Source organism: Anomaloglossus baeobatrachus, chromosome 5 (genome assembly GCF_048569485.1).
Source record: "Anomaloglossus baeobatrachus isolate aAnoBae1 chromosome 5, aAnoBae1.hap1, whole genome shotgun sequence".
In the NCBI taxonomy this organism is placed as follows: Eukaryota; Metazoa; Chordata; class Amphibia; order Anura; family Aromobatidae; genus Anomaloglossus; species Anomaloglossus baeobatrachus.
In genome coordinates, this window is record NC_134357.1 from 565,938,436 (window position 1) to 565,953,633 (window position 15,198).

A 15,198-nucleotide genomic window follows, 5' to 3' on the forward strand; every position below is an offset into this window, starting at 1 on the left:
ACACTTTTTTCTTATTTAAGGACCGTTTCTATCTCCAAGAGAGAGGAGTTGCAATGGGGGTGTCTTGTGCGCCCTCATATGCAAACCTCTTTCTTGGTTATTAGGAACGGTCCATTCATTTTCCGGATTTTGAGTTTGGCGCAGTCCACATGTGGCTGCGCTACATTGATGACAGGGGGAGGTCGACCAGCTGGAGACCTTTGTGCAGCGTCTCAACACCAACACTAAAAATATTCATCTTACTGTCATCACCAGCACTGAGAAAATCGAATTTTTGGATGTTGTGATCACCAAGGGCAGCGACGGCGCACTCTGCACGGACATATTTCAGAAGAGATGGCGGTCAACTCCCTCCTGGATGCCAAGTCCTCCCACCCCTTTCAGGTAATTAACTCAATACCAACTGGACAATTCCTGAGAGCGCGTAGGGTGTGTTCAAGTGATTCTTCATTTGAGAATCAATCTTTTGACCTTAGAAGGAGGTTTAGAGCCAGACATTACTCTTCTCAGTCCATCCAGAAGGGCTATGAGAGGGCAAAAAGAACCCCTCGTGCAGAGTTGTTGAAGGTGAAAGATAAAACAACTGATGACACATTACGGCTCATTACCCCCTACCACGCACAATGGCGTGAGATGTCCGCCATAATTACAAAATATTGGCCGATTTTGATGCCAGATCACGATCTCGCTCCCATCCTCACTTTGAAACCTGCCATTACCCCTAGAAGATCACGAACACTGAGGGATTTGATTGTGAGGAGTCATTATACGCCACACAGTATCAGCAATCCATTTACCACTCTGGGTCCGAGATGTGGATCCTTTTCATGTGGATACTGTGGTGCCTGCCCGCAGATGGATCGGGCATTTCAATTTTGGGACTCCTCACGGTCAAAAACCTATAAAATTTTGCAGTTTATCAATTGTCGCTCCATGAATGTTGTCTACTGGGCATCATGCCCATACGGGCTTATTTACGTAGGTCTGACAACCCGAGCGCTAAGGGTACGAGTCTTAGAACATCTGCGTGATATTAAAAATGCTGCAAAGGCCCAGAGACCTGATGAAATAGCTCAATTAAAAAATATACCGAGACACTTCAGGGAGCGACATGGATGTAATTGGAGACAGCTTAAATTTAGGGGTATTGACAGGGTGAATTTGGGGATCAGAGGCGGCGATATTACCAATGTTTTGCACAAGAAGGAGGCACTTTGGATTACAATCCTTGATACCATCAAACCCAGGGGACTTAATGACGCCGTAAGTTTCAAGCCCTTTCTTAAATAATTTTGGCCCGTGATGCATATTATGAATTCTCATATTATAGCATTTTCCTCCATGCTTTTTCATATCTCTATATGCTTTCTGTATGCATCTCGATGATTTTTCCATAGTTGAGATGCTTGATACTATGTATCATTATCAAAAATATGACATTGCGGTTGAGCTGAGTAGCTCCGGATCACGTTTGTACCATGACATTTATTTTATTATTTTTAATTTTGTCCTTATAGATCTGGCGGTCCCCAGTGGATGAATGAGGAAAAAGCTTTCCCTGAATAAATCTATCTTACCATCAAGCAACAAAGAATGGTGGCCTCATATTATGTTTCTGTATATTTTTGCTATTTTTGCCCAGACTTTGTTGTATTTTGTTACAGGATCCTTGGCTTCCTGCCTGAGCAGCATGGCTCCCTGACGCCCCTCCCCGGGGTGCCTGGCCTCCCACAGGATCATCTGTGCTGCACTGTGCAGGCTGATGATTCCTGGACGCCCATGTGCTCTGGGGGATGGTCCTCGGTGTGCCGACGCGCGCCGCTATTGGCATGTAAGCGTCACAATGGGGTGATTTAAACCGCTGGCAGCACACTCCCTGCACCTCCTGATGAAGCGGTAGCGAAACACGTGTTGAGGTGCAGGGCAGCGTGTTCAGTCAGGTCTTATCCTCGGTGGGTCGCTCCATCTTCCTGGAGTACTTTCTCCTTCATGTGCAGCATGATCTCCCCCTGCTGATCATTGGCAACATGCCTCCTTACTGCTTACCTTATGGTCTGTAACTTTACATAGGGGATGTGAGGCTGCACATCATACAGGTTCACTAGCTTTTGGTTGCACTGTGTTTTTGTAGAACCATTATCAATCGCTCATATAAAAAATCTCTTTGCAACCTTATATGCATACTGCAGGTATATTACTTCTTTACTGAAACAGCTGGCATGTTTATGGTTTATGACTTTTTGTGATGAATTTTGAGAGTGTAAAAGACAAATTCTGGTCATTATTTATGTATTATTACAAACTCACATATTTATTATAATATTTGTGCCACATTGCTGCTACTGTTCAGCTGTGATTTGCAGTATCCTGTATTAAATTTGTGACCTAACCTTGTGCGACCTCTAGTGGTTGATTTTGGTACAACTTACTCAGATATATTTACATTCATGCTATTTTGCATTGTGCCACTTCCAATCACTTTTTGGTCTCCCAATAATTACATCTCCCTTGTAGCCAAGACTTTGGCGTGATATTTTATCTTCACACGCATAGCTGCCCTGTCTTTTGTCTGTGTGTTATTGATTTTATTTTCACTGATTGCACTCACTGTGTGTCCTTGTATCGCATTGCTTAATAAAACAAATTTTGTATTTTTTGTAAATCTTTTGGCACGTAGCCTTTTATTTACTGATTTACGGTACTTACAAATAGAGTCTATTATATAAATTATGCCAGTGCCTGCTCCCTGCACATGTAGTCGGAGTACACATCGGGTAAATAAGCAAAGTGGTTTGCTTATTAACCCAATGTGTACTCTGGCTACAAGTGCAGGGAGCCAGCGCTAGTCGGTGTGCGCTGGTAACCAAGGTAAATATCGGGCAACCAAGCGCTTGGTTACCCGATATTTACCTTTGTTACCATGCGCAGCATCGCTTCCACGCATCGCTGAGGCTGGTCACTGGTTGCTGGTGAGATCTGCCTGTTTGGCAGCTCACCAGCGACCATGTAGCGACACACCAGCGATCCTGACAGGTCAGATCGCTGGTGGGATCGCTGGAGCGTCGCTAAAGTGTGACGGTACCCTTCAACACAATTTTAAACGATTTTAAATGAATGGGGACAACTTACTTGTTATATGTGATAACAGTAAATGCAGATGAGTAGATGTGAATCCTTATCTGACCAACGTGGGCCGCTGCTGAGATGGCGTGTTTCAGGATGGTTGCAGGATTGCAGCTGCTTCTTCCCAGTGGGTACGAGGACTTGCGGTGTGCTGCGGGCAGTCTTCACGGGGTAAGATGTGACCCAGTGGAAGGGATGCAAGTCAGAGCTGGCGTCTGTATCCAGGAGCCCCGGCCGGCGTTTCAGAGGTGCAAAACGTGCCTCCTTCGTCAGGGAATGACCGCCCATGGTCACACTGCATCTTTATGCTCATTATCCCAATGGAAGCCGCCCAAGCATGATTAGGAAAATTAGGTAAAATAGGTAAATTAGCCAGTATCAGTAGGAATGTGGAGCCCATCAATAGGGCATTATAATATGGATCAGAGAGGGCCTCCCACCCTGCAGTGTCCCAAGTTTGTAACAAGAAGGGGTACACACAGTAGCGCACTTAAGATGGAATTTCTGCGTTGACACTTAATGTGCATATTGAACAGTTGGTTAGAGTTAGATTCAATATGAAGGAAGTTTTATTTTGGTTTTGTTTTATGCTGAGCATGTCATAAATTGTGTTTATATAAAATACCAATAAAAATCCAATAAAATGTGTCCAAACACCGGTAAGGACAGGAATTATTATTTTATTATAATGTCTTCTACCACATCCCTAAGATGCATAAAGATCCCCTCCATCCTCCGGGCAGACCCATTGTCTCCGGCATTAATTGCCTAACAGTTAATTTATCACAATACGTGGACTTTCATCTACAGAAATGCATGGCCCATATCCCAGCCTATCTTAAGGATACAGCCCATATCATTAAACTATTAGAACCAATCAAATGGAATAGTAATTACCTATTAGGGACACTGGATATCAAATCCTTGTATATTGTCATCAATCACACCAAAGGCTGCGAAGCAGCCCTTTCGTCCCTACGTAAACTTGATGACTATCAGGACACCCAGGTAAACTTTTTAGTGGAATGTATTTTGTTCATTTTGAAGCAGAACTATTTTAACTATAAGGGACAATTTTATTTACAAACATGGGGGACAGCAATGGTGACAAAATTTGCCCCTACTTATGCAAACATTTTTGTTGCCAAGTGGGAGGAGTCTTTTATTTTTTACAACAATCGTCTATGTGACGGCTTAATCCTGTGGTGTTGCTATATCAACGATGTTGTTTTTATCTGGGACCGCACCCAAGGACAGGTCCAGGACTTTATGGAAAACATTAATGCCAACAATTTTGGTCTTGAGTTTACCTCCAGTATCATTGACTTACAGGTGAATTTTCTGGACCTCACTATTTTTGTGGATGGGAATAAGCTGTCTACCAAAAGCTATAGAAAACCAGTAGATGCTAATAGCTTAATTCCCACCTCTAGTTGCCACCTCCCCTTATGGCTCCTAAATATCCCTAAAAGCCAATTCCTCCGGTTACATCGCAACTGCACCCATTAATGAGATTTCATAGTAGAAGCCACTCACATGAAGAATCAGTTTTTGGAAAAAGGGTACCCTGAAGAAACTATTCAGAATGCCCTCAGATTAGCAGGTACAACCCAAAGAGCCTTTCTTATCTCCTCTAAACCTAAACAAGAATCACCATCCAACATCCCACAACAACTTTCACAATTACCCTTCATTATGCAGTATCATGACAATAATAAAGCGATATATAAAGTGAAGGGAAATTTGAAGTGACAAATATATCTATAAACCCTTAAAACATCATTTTATTATAAAATTTAAAAACATCCAAAATACACACTTATAGAACCTAAAGTGCACAGGTGGAGAAGGGAGGAGGGTAAAGAATAAAGTAACCCCTAAATATAAACCTCCCTCCTGTCCACTACCTCACGCGGGGGTTGGCACCCTAAAAGCACGATATGGCGCCCCCACTCACCGCCGGCTATCCTTAGCCTGCCCTAATTCACCCTAGCGGCAGGTATGAAAGGTGCTCAAAAACTCATAAAGTGCATAAGTGCGGATAGCTAATGAGGTATAAAAAGAGGTATCCTCTTTTTATACCTCATTAGCTATCCGCACTTATGCACTTTATGAGTTTTTGAGCACCTTTCATACCTGCCGCTAGGGTGAATTAGGGCAGGCTAAGGATAGCCGGCGGTGAGTGGGGGCGCCATATCGTGCTTTTAGGGTGCCAACCCCCGCGTGAGGTAGTGGACAGGAGGGAGTTTTATATTTAGGGGTTACTTTATTCTTTACCCTCCTCCCTTCTCCACCTGTGCACTTTAGGTTCTATAAGTGTGTATTTTGGATGTTTTAAAATTTTATAATAAAATGATGCAATAATAAAGCGATTAAGAAAATCATAAAAAAACACTGGCATATCCTGGGCCAAGACAAATGTATTGGAGGGTACTTGCCACCCAAGCCCCGATTTGTTTTCCGTAGAGCCCCTACATTAGCTAATTTAGTAGCCCTAACACCAAGTCTAAACAACCAACCAACAACACTTGGTTGGGTCATACCCCATTACCCAAAGGTTTCAGGACTTGCGGCAACTGTATTAGTTGCCGCAAAACAAAATCCTGCAGATCCCTCATAACGCATTTTACCAATACATCCAACAATAATTCTATCCTTATACGTCAACACATCACATGTTCATCAACAGGGGTCATCTACATCATCATATGCCCTTGTGGTAAACAATATGTAGGACATTGCAAAAGATCTTTATCTACCAGAGTCAATGAACACCACAATAACATCATAAAAGGCTTTCTGGGACACCCTTTATCCCGTCATTATTGTGAATTTCACAACAAATCCTGGAAATGTTCGACCTTTCTGGGTATAGAATTGATAGCTCCAAACTGGGGGGGGTGACTTCATCAAGCAGATGTGACGGGCAGAATCCAAATGGATTTTCTCTTTAGACACGTTGGCCCCAAGGGGACTCAATGCAGAACTAGAATTATACGCTTTTAATTAATGCTAATGTTAATGCCGGTTTTTTTTTGTTTTTTTTCGAAAGATTTGCCACATAAACATTTATATATATATATTTTTAATTAATTTTTCATAAAAGATTGTAATAAAAAGGAAGGGGAAGGGAGTAAGAGAAAAAGGAAAAAATGTTTTAATACATTTTTAATACATTTTTCATAGATATTTTTTTTCTCTTCCTATATATTTATTTATTTCCTATAGGTAAAATATATCTTTGTACCGTGTTAGCGAGTACAAACTTATGATGACCTTTGACACATTCAGAGCAGGAATGAATATGTCTCATGGATTCATGTCTTTTTACATCAGTTAAGAGATGTGCTCCTCTGACCATCCGAGCGTGTCACAGCCTGGACCAGACACTTATCAGAAGACAATAAAACTTTCACACTGAACTGCAGCAATATTTATGGCCACAACAGTTTGCCCCCCTGCCATAGTGTTTCTGTTTCATATAACTTGTTGATTTTTTTTTTTGTTTTTTTTTACTGCACTATTATATGTCCTGTTGTGTATAAATATGTGACCCTTCAGATTTTGTGTTATACCATGCCTGATGAAGAGACCTGAGTAGTCTCGAAAGCTTGCAATTATTGCCATCTTTTCAGTTAGCCATTAAAAGGTATCAACCACTGAGGACTTCAGTTCTTTTAAACAATTTTTTATTTCCTATATATTTATATATATATACATTTTTTCAGACATGCACGGTCTCACGTATTTAATTTCATTTTATTTCACTTTAATAGATATTTCCTTGCATTTCACTTTCACTTTTTGTTTTTAATATTAAAATAATAATTCCTGTCCTTACCAGTGTTTGGACACATTTTATTGGATTTTTATTGGTATTTTATGTAAACACAATTTGTGACACGCTCAACATAAAACAAAACCAAAATAAAATAAAACTTCCTTCATATTGAATCTAAGGCTGGGTTCACACATAGCGACAGTGACAACGACATCGCTGTTACGTCACCATTTTCTGTGACGTAACAGCGACCTTGTATGTCGCTGTTATGATCGCTACTTAGCTGTCAAACACAGCGACGCAGCAGCGATCATAACGTCGCTACATGTGCAGAGAGCAGGGAGCCGCGCACACTGCTTAGCGCTGGCTCCCTGCACTCCTAGCTACATTACACATCGGGTTAATTAACCCGATGTGTACTGCAGCTACATGTGCAGAGAGCAGGAGCCGGCAGCACAGGAAGCGTGAGAGCGGCGGAGGCTGGTAACGAAGGTAAATATCGGGTAACCACCTTGGTTACCCGATGTTACCCTGGTCACAGCTTACCGCCGCTGCCAGATGCCGGCTCCTGCTCCCTGGTCGCTTCATTTCGTCGCTCTCTCGCTGTCACACACAGCGATCTGTGCGTCACAGCGGGAGAGCAACAATAAAAAAAACGAACCAGGGCTGTGTGTAACGAGGAGCAATCTCACAGCAGGGGCCAGATCGCTGCTCAGTGTCACACACAGCGAGATCGCTAATGACGTCACTGCTGCGTCACAAAAACCGTGACTCCGCAGCGATCTCAGCAGCGATCTCGCTGTGTGTGAAGCACCCCTAACTCTAACCAACTGTCCAATATGCACATTAAGTGTCAACGCAGAAATTCCATCTTAAGTGCGCTACTGTGTGTACCCATTCTTGTTACAAACTTGGGACACTGCAGGGTGGGAGGCCCTCTCTGATCCATATTATAATGCCCTATTGATGGGCTCCACATTCCTACTGATACTGGCTAATTTACCTACAGTTAGGTCCAGAAATATTTGGACAGTGACACAATTTTCGTGAGTTGGGCTCTGCATGCCAGCACATTGGATTTGAAATGAAACCTCTACAACAGAATTCAAGTGCAGATTGTAACGTTTAATTTGAAGGTTTGAACAAAAATATCTGACAGAAATTGTAGGAATTGTACACATTTCTTTACAAACACTCCACATTTTAGGAGGTCAAAAGGAATTGGACAAATAAACCAAACCCAAACAAAATATTTTTATTTTCAATATTTTGTTGCGAATCCTTTGGAGGCAATCACTGCCTTAAGTCTGGAACCCATGGACATCACCAAACGCTGGGTTTCCTCCTTCTTAATGCTTTGCCAGGCCTTTACAGCCGCAGCCTTCAAGTCTTGCTTGTTTGTGGGTCTTTCCGTCTTAAGTCTGGATTTGAGCAAGTGAAATGCATGCTCAATTGGGTTAAGATCTGGTGATTGACTTGGCCATTGCAGACTGTTCCACTTTTTTGCACTCATGAACTCCTGGGTAGCTTTGGCTGTATGCTTGGGGTCATTGTCCATCTGTACTATGAAGCGCCGTCTGATCAACTTTGCGGAATTTGGCTGAATCTGGGCTGAAAGTATATCCCGGTACACTTCAGAATTCATCCGGCTACTCTTGTCTGCTGTTATGTCATCAATAAACACAAGTGACCCAGTGCCATTGAAAGCCATGCATGCCCATGCCATCACGTTGCCTCCACCATGTTTTACAGAGGATGTGGTGTGCCTTGGATCATGTGCCGTTCCCTTTCTTCTCCAAACTTTTTTCTTCCCATCATTCTGGTACAGGTTGATCTTTGTCTCCTCTGTCCATAGAATACTTTTCCAGAACTGAGCTGGCTTCATGAGGTGTTTTTCAGCAAATTTAACTCTGGCCTGTCTATTTTTGGAATTGATGAATGGTTTGCATCTAGATGTGAACCCTTTGTATTTACTTTCATGGAGGCTTCTCTTTACTGTTGACTTAGAGACAGATACACCTACTTCACTGAGAGTGTTCTGGACTTCAGTTGATGTTGTGAACGGGTTCTTCTTCACCAAAGAAAGTATGCGGCGATCATCCACCACTGTTGTCATCCGTGGACGCCCAGGCATTTTTGAGTTCCCAAGCTCACCAGTCAATTCCTTTTTTCTCAGAATGTACCCGACTGTTGATTTTGCTACTCCAAGCATGTCTGCTATCTCTCTGATGGATTTTTTATTTTTTTTCAGCCTCAGGATGTTCTGCTTCACCTCAATTGAGAGTTCCTTAGACCGCATGTTGTCTGGTCACAGCAACAGCTTCCAAATGCAAAACCACACACCTGTAATCAACCCTAGACCTTTTAACTACTTCATTGATTACAGGTTAACGAGGGAGACGCCTTCAGAGTTAATTGCAGCCCTTAGAGTCCCTTGTCCAATTACTTTTGGTCCCTTGAAAAAGAGGAGGCTATGCATTACAGAGCTATGATTCCTAAACCCTTTCTTCGATTTGGATGTGAAAACTCTCATATTGCAGCTGGGAGTGTGCACTTTCAGCCCATATTATATATATAATTGTATTTCTGAACATGTTTTTGTAAACAGCTAAAATAACAAAACTTGTGTCACTGTCCAAATATTTCTGGCCCTGACTGTATTTTACGTAATTTTCCTAATCATGCTTGGGCGGCTTCCATTGGGATAATGAGCATAAAGATGCAGTGTGACCATGGGCGGTCATCCCCTGATGAAGGAGGCACGTTTTGCACCTCTGAAACATGTTGGACCCCTTTTGCCCGCTACAGGCTTCCGTAGCCTGTCCTCAGCCCTGTGAAGTCACACGCTCCTCCACACGCACGTGTCTAAGTATCCAGGGAAGCCGCCAGTCGGGGCTCCTGGATACAGATGCCAGCTCTGACTTGCATCCCTTCCACTGGGTCACATCTTACCCCGTGAAGCCTGCCCGCAGCACAACGCAAGTCCTCGTACCCACTGGGAAGAAGCAGCTGCAATCCTGCAACTCAGCCATCCTGAAACATGCCATCTCAGCAGCGGCCCACATCTACTCATTGGAATATAAAAACTGTAATGATGATGAATCTGATGCCTCAGAATTTAGCCTGCCGTTAAATGCTGTATTTCATGCTCTTTCTGTGGCTACACCTCCCAGGAAGCAGAAGGAAAACAACTCTTACTGTTCATTCCCTATTAAGATTTTGTGTTCAGGAGAGTGGATTTCCAGTGCAGCTATGATTCATTATGGTTTATACAATAGACTCTATTTGTAAGTACCGTAAATCAGTAAATAAAGGCTACGTGCCAAGAGATTGACAAAAATACAAAATTTGTTTTATTAAGCAATGCGACACAGGGACACACAGTTAGTGCAATGAGTGAAAATAAAATCAATAACACACAGACAAAAAACAGGGCAGCTATGCGTGTCAGGATAAAATATCACGCCAAAGTCTTGGCTACAAGGATGATGTAATTATTGAGAGACCAAAAGTGATTGGAAGTGGCACAATGCAAAATAGCATGAATGTAAATATATCTAAATAGGTTGTACCAAAATCAACCACTAGAGGTCGCACAACGGTGTGTTTAAGTGATTCTTCATTTGAGAATCAATCCCTTGACCTTAGAAGGAGGTTTAGAGCTAGACATTACTCTTCTCAGTCCATCCAGAAGGGTTATGAGAGGGCAAAAAGAACCCCTCGTGCACAGTTGTTGAAGGTGAACGATAAAACAACTGACGACACATTATGACTCATTACTCCCTACCACGCACAATGGCGTGAGATATCCGCCATAATTACAAAATACTGGCCGATATTGATGGCAGATCACGACCTTGCCCTCATCCTCACTTTGAAACCTGCCATTACCCCTAGAAGATCACGAACACTGAGGGATTTGATTGTGAGGAGTCATTATACGCCACACAGTATCAGTAATCCATTTACCACCCAGGGTCCGAGATGTGGATCCTTTTCATGTGGATACTGTGGTGCCTGCCCGCTGATGGATCAGGCATTTCAATTTTGGGACTCCTCACGGTCAAAAACCTATAAAATTCTGCAGTTTATCAATTGTCGCTCTATGAATGTTGTCTACTCGGCATCATGCCCATGCGGGCTTATTTACGTAGGTCTGACAACCCGCGCGCTAAGGGTAGGAGTCTTAGAACATCTGCGGGATATTAAAAACGCTGCAAAGGCCCAGAGACCTGATGAAATAGCTCAATTAAAAAATATACCGAGACACTTCAGGGAGCGACATGGATGTAATTGGAGACAGCTTAAATTTAGGGGTATTGACAGGGTGAATTTGGGGGCCAGAGGCGGTGATCTTACCAATGTTTTGCACAAGAAAGAGGCACGTTGGATTACAATCCTTGATATCATCAAACCCAGGGGACTTAATGATGCCGTAAGTTTCAAGCCCTTTCTTAAATAATTTTGGCCTGTGATGCATTTTATGTTTATCTTTTTTTCCACCATGCTCTTTCATATCTCTATATGCTTTTTCTGTGCATCTCCATGACTTTTTCATGGTTGAGTCGCTTGATACTATGTATCATTATTAAAAATATGACCTTGCGGTTGAGCTGAGAGTAGCTCCAGATCAGATATTTTATCCTGACATGCATAGCTGCTCTGTTTTTTGTCTGTGTGTTATTGATTTTATTTTCACTCATTGCACTAACTGTGTGTCCCTGTGTCGCATTGCTTAATAAAACAAATTTTGTATTTTTGTAAATCTCTTGGCACGTAGCCTTTATTTACTGATTTACGGTACTTACAAATAGAGGCTATTGTATAAATTATTCTCTGCTTTGGTGACTCTTGTCAAGGTTCATGCATCTTTAATATGGATCAGAGTATTCTTTTGTTGTTAACTTATGATTCACTATGGTGCAGGGGGTAATGTATGGATATTTCATTTGCCAAGGAACATGGTATTGAGGTACAACGAAGAGCTTCTCCAATTACCATGGGAACAGTGGATGGGTCACCCTTAATTTCTGGGCCAGTAGAGCAGGAAACTGTACCTCTTACCATTATATTGGAGCCAAGTCATCAGAGGCAGCTTTCCTTCTTGTTAATCTCCTGTTTTCATTTCCCTGTGATTCTAGGCATCTCCTGGTTGCGTTCTCAGAATCCAACTATCTACTGGTAGACCAAGGAAATTACCTTTCCAACAAGGAGCAATTCAGCCATAACTGAATCAGTTTCGAAATCTCTGGATTCGGAACCTCCTGTCTGTACAGGTATCTACCTTGCCTTCTATGTATAAAGAATTTTCTGACATTTGTGACAAGAACGCTGATCAGCTCCGCATAGGCATTATGACTGTCCTATTGAGTAGCTTCCAGGGGCAGCTATTCCTTTTAGTCATGTATACCTTTGGCATCTGAGCTGCAAGCTTTGAAGAACTATATTGATGAAAATGTGGCCAAGGGCTTCATACGCCCTTCTTCCTCACCAGCAGAGGCACCTATCTTTTATTTTCAAAAGGAAGGATGGGACCCTCAGGTCCTGTATCGACTATCAGGAACTCAATAAGGTGACCATCTGGAAAGATTTTCCTTTCAAAAATGGCGTCCCCTGCTTCATTCTTCTCCATGTGTTCTGTGCCCTTTTGCTTTCATAGAGCCCAGTCCAGTCTGTAGTCATCTTCTTGAGTATACTGCCTGGTTTTCTACTGCAAGTGTTATTTCCAATTGCTTCACCTACTCCTGGAATTCTGGTGTGGCATTCCCGCTGCTCACCTGCTGCTTTCAGCTGCTGATGCCCAGACCCCTGCTGCGGCTCGTGCCTGACCTACTCTGCACCTGTGTTCTGGACATTTGTAAATGTTCATCATCTAGATTCTGGACATTAGTCTGTGCGCTGCATCTGGACATTTTGCTTTGCACCTGTTCTCTGGACTGGTAAACTGCTGTGCATCTCGTCTGGACTTTCAGAGACTTTCCTTCAAGACTTCATATTATATTGCACTGTGTGTTTTTGGACTTGTTTGTTTACCATTGTGTGTTATAATACAGACTTTATCCCCTATAAACTGGGTTCAGTTGTGTCTTTGCTCCACACTAATAGATTCCTGTTGTATTATTTATTACATTACAATTACTACAATCCTAAAATCAGTACTTTGTAGAGCCAACTTTTGTGACAATTATTGCAGCTGTAAGTCATTTTGGATAAGTGTCTATGAGCTTTCCACATCTTGCCACTGGGATTTTTGTTCATTCCTCAATGTAAAACTGCTCCAGCTCCTTCAACTTTGCTGTACACCAGAGGAAACCATCTATCTTCAAGTGTGATCACAAATTCTCAATTGCATTAAGGTCTGGGCTATGTCTGGGCTACTCCAAAACATTTCCCCTTAAACCACTTGAGTGTTGCTTTAGCTGTATGCTTTGGGTCATTATTTTGTTGAGTGTGAACCTATGTCCCAGTCTCAAATCACTGACAGACTGAAACAGATTTTGCCCAAGATTATCTTTGTATTTTGCACCATCCATCTTCCCCTTGACTGCCCATTTTTCCTGTCCACGCTGCCAAAAAAACATTCCCAAAGCATGATGCTGCCACCACTATGTTTCACTTTGGGGATAGTGTTCCTGGGATGATGAGCTGTGGTGGTTTGGCATCAGACATAGCGTTTTCCTTGGTGGTCAAAAAGTTCAATTTTGGCACAGCACCGTTCTTCATACATTTGGGCAGTCTCCCACATGTCTTTTGTCAAACTGAAAACGAGCCTTTCATTTATTAGCTGTAAATAAAGGCTTTTTATTATTTCAGGCCATTCTTCCATAAAGGTCAGCTCTATGGAGTATACATCTTATTGTGGTCATATGGACAGATACTCCAGTCTATGCTTGAGAACTCTGCAGCTCCTTCAGGGTTACGTTTGGTCTTTGTGCTGCCTCTCTGATTAATGCCCTCCTTGCTTGGGCTGAGCATTTTGGAGGGCAGCCCTCTCTTGTCAGGTCTGTTGTAGTATCATGCTATTTGCATTTGATGATAATGGATTTGATGGTGCTCTGGGGGATCATCAGAGATTGTAATTTTTTTAAGAACCCAACCCTGACTTGTACTTATCATCACTTTATCTCTGACTTGTTTGGAGGTCTCTTTGGTCTTCATGGTGTTGTTTGGTTAGTGGTGCCTCTTGCTTATTGGTGTTGCAGCCTCCATGTTCTATCAGAAAAGGTGTGTATATACTGACAGACCCCGGGACACTCAGATTGCAAACAGGTAGACTTCCTTTCACTAAGCATGTGACTTATGCATGTAATTGCTTGCACAAGAAATTTTTAGGGGCTTCAAAGCAAAAGGGGTGAATATGTATGCACTTGGCAATTTTTAATTATTTTATCCAATAAATGTAATTTATTTCTGTATTTTCTCACTTCACTTCTCAACTTAGAAAAATATTTAAACACAGGTTGTAATGTAGCAAAATAGGTAAAAAGCCAAGAGGGATTATTGGGTGAATACTTTTGCAAGGCACTGTATATTGCTAATATCTCTGCAAAGGGGAAGTGAAATTTAAAAAAAAAAACAAAACAGAAAACAAAACACATTTTATTTCATTCTGCAGCGCCTATTACATTGTGTGTCCAGTACAACATGTAGAATTTTTGTGACGGGTTCGATTATTGTTGATACTTTGCAACCTAACCCACCTTGCACATACATCTTGTCCCTTTATATTATGAGAAATAGAAAATGATTTTTCTGTGATTTTCTATTCAGTTAATAGTTGTCGACTTGTAACGGAGCAAGCATAACAAGTGTACTAATGTCAAGGATGCAAAAACCAGAGGAAGAGTCAAATTACATTAAATGGATTTTGCCTTGTTGCGTGTCTGCCCTGCTCTCTCATTTTGCATATAGCAAATTCTGAAATAGTCATTCTGCTCACTTTTCATGCGGCATTAAAAAAAAAGTTAAAATTGTACACATACCTGTGAAATGTTTCTTTTACGTATGTAAATGTATATTTTCATTTTTTGTATATCATGTTAAAAAACTCTTTTTGAAAAATAAAAAGTTGAACAAAAAAAAAAGTTAAGTAATGATTAGTAATACATTTTGAGACCAAATTACAATTGGCTCAGTGATAAGAAACAGAGGGTGGTTATCAAAGGAATACACGCTGATTAGGTATAATTAACATTGGTTTATTACAGGAGTCAGTATTGCACCCTCTTCTTTTTAAAATGTTTATTAAAGTCCTTTGTGAGGTCAATAGATTTCAGCATTTGCAAATGATACTA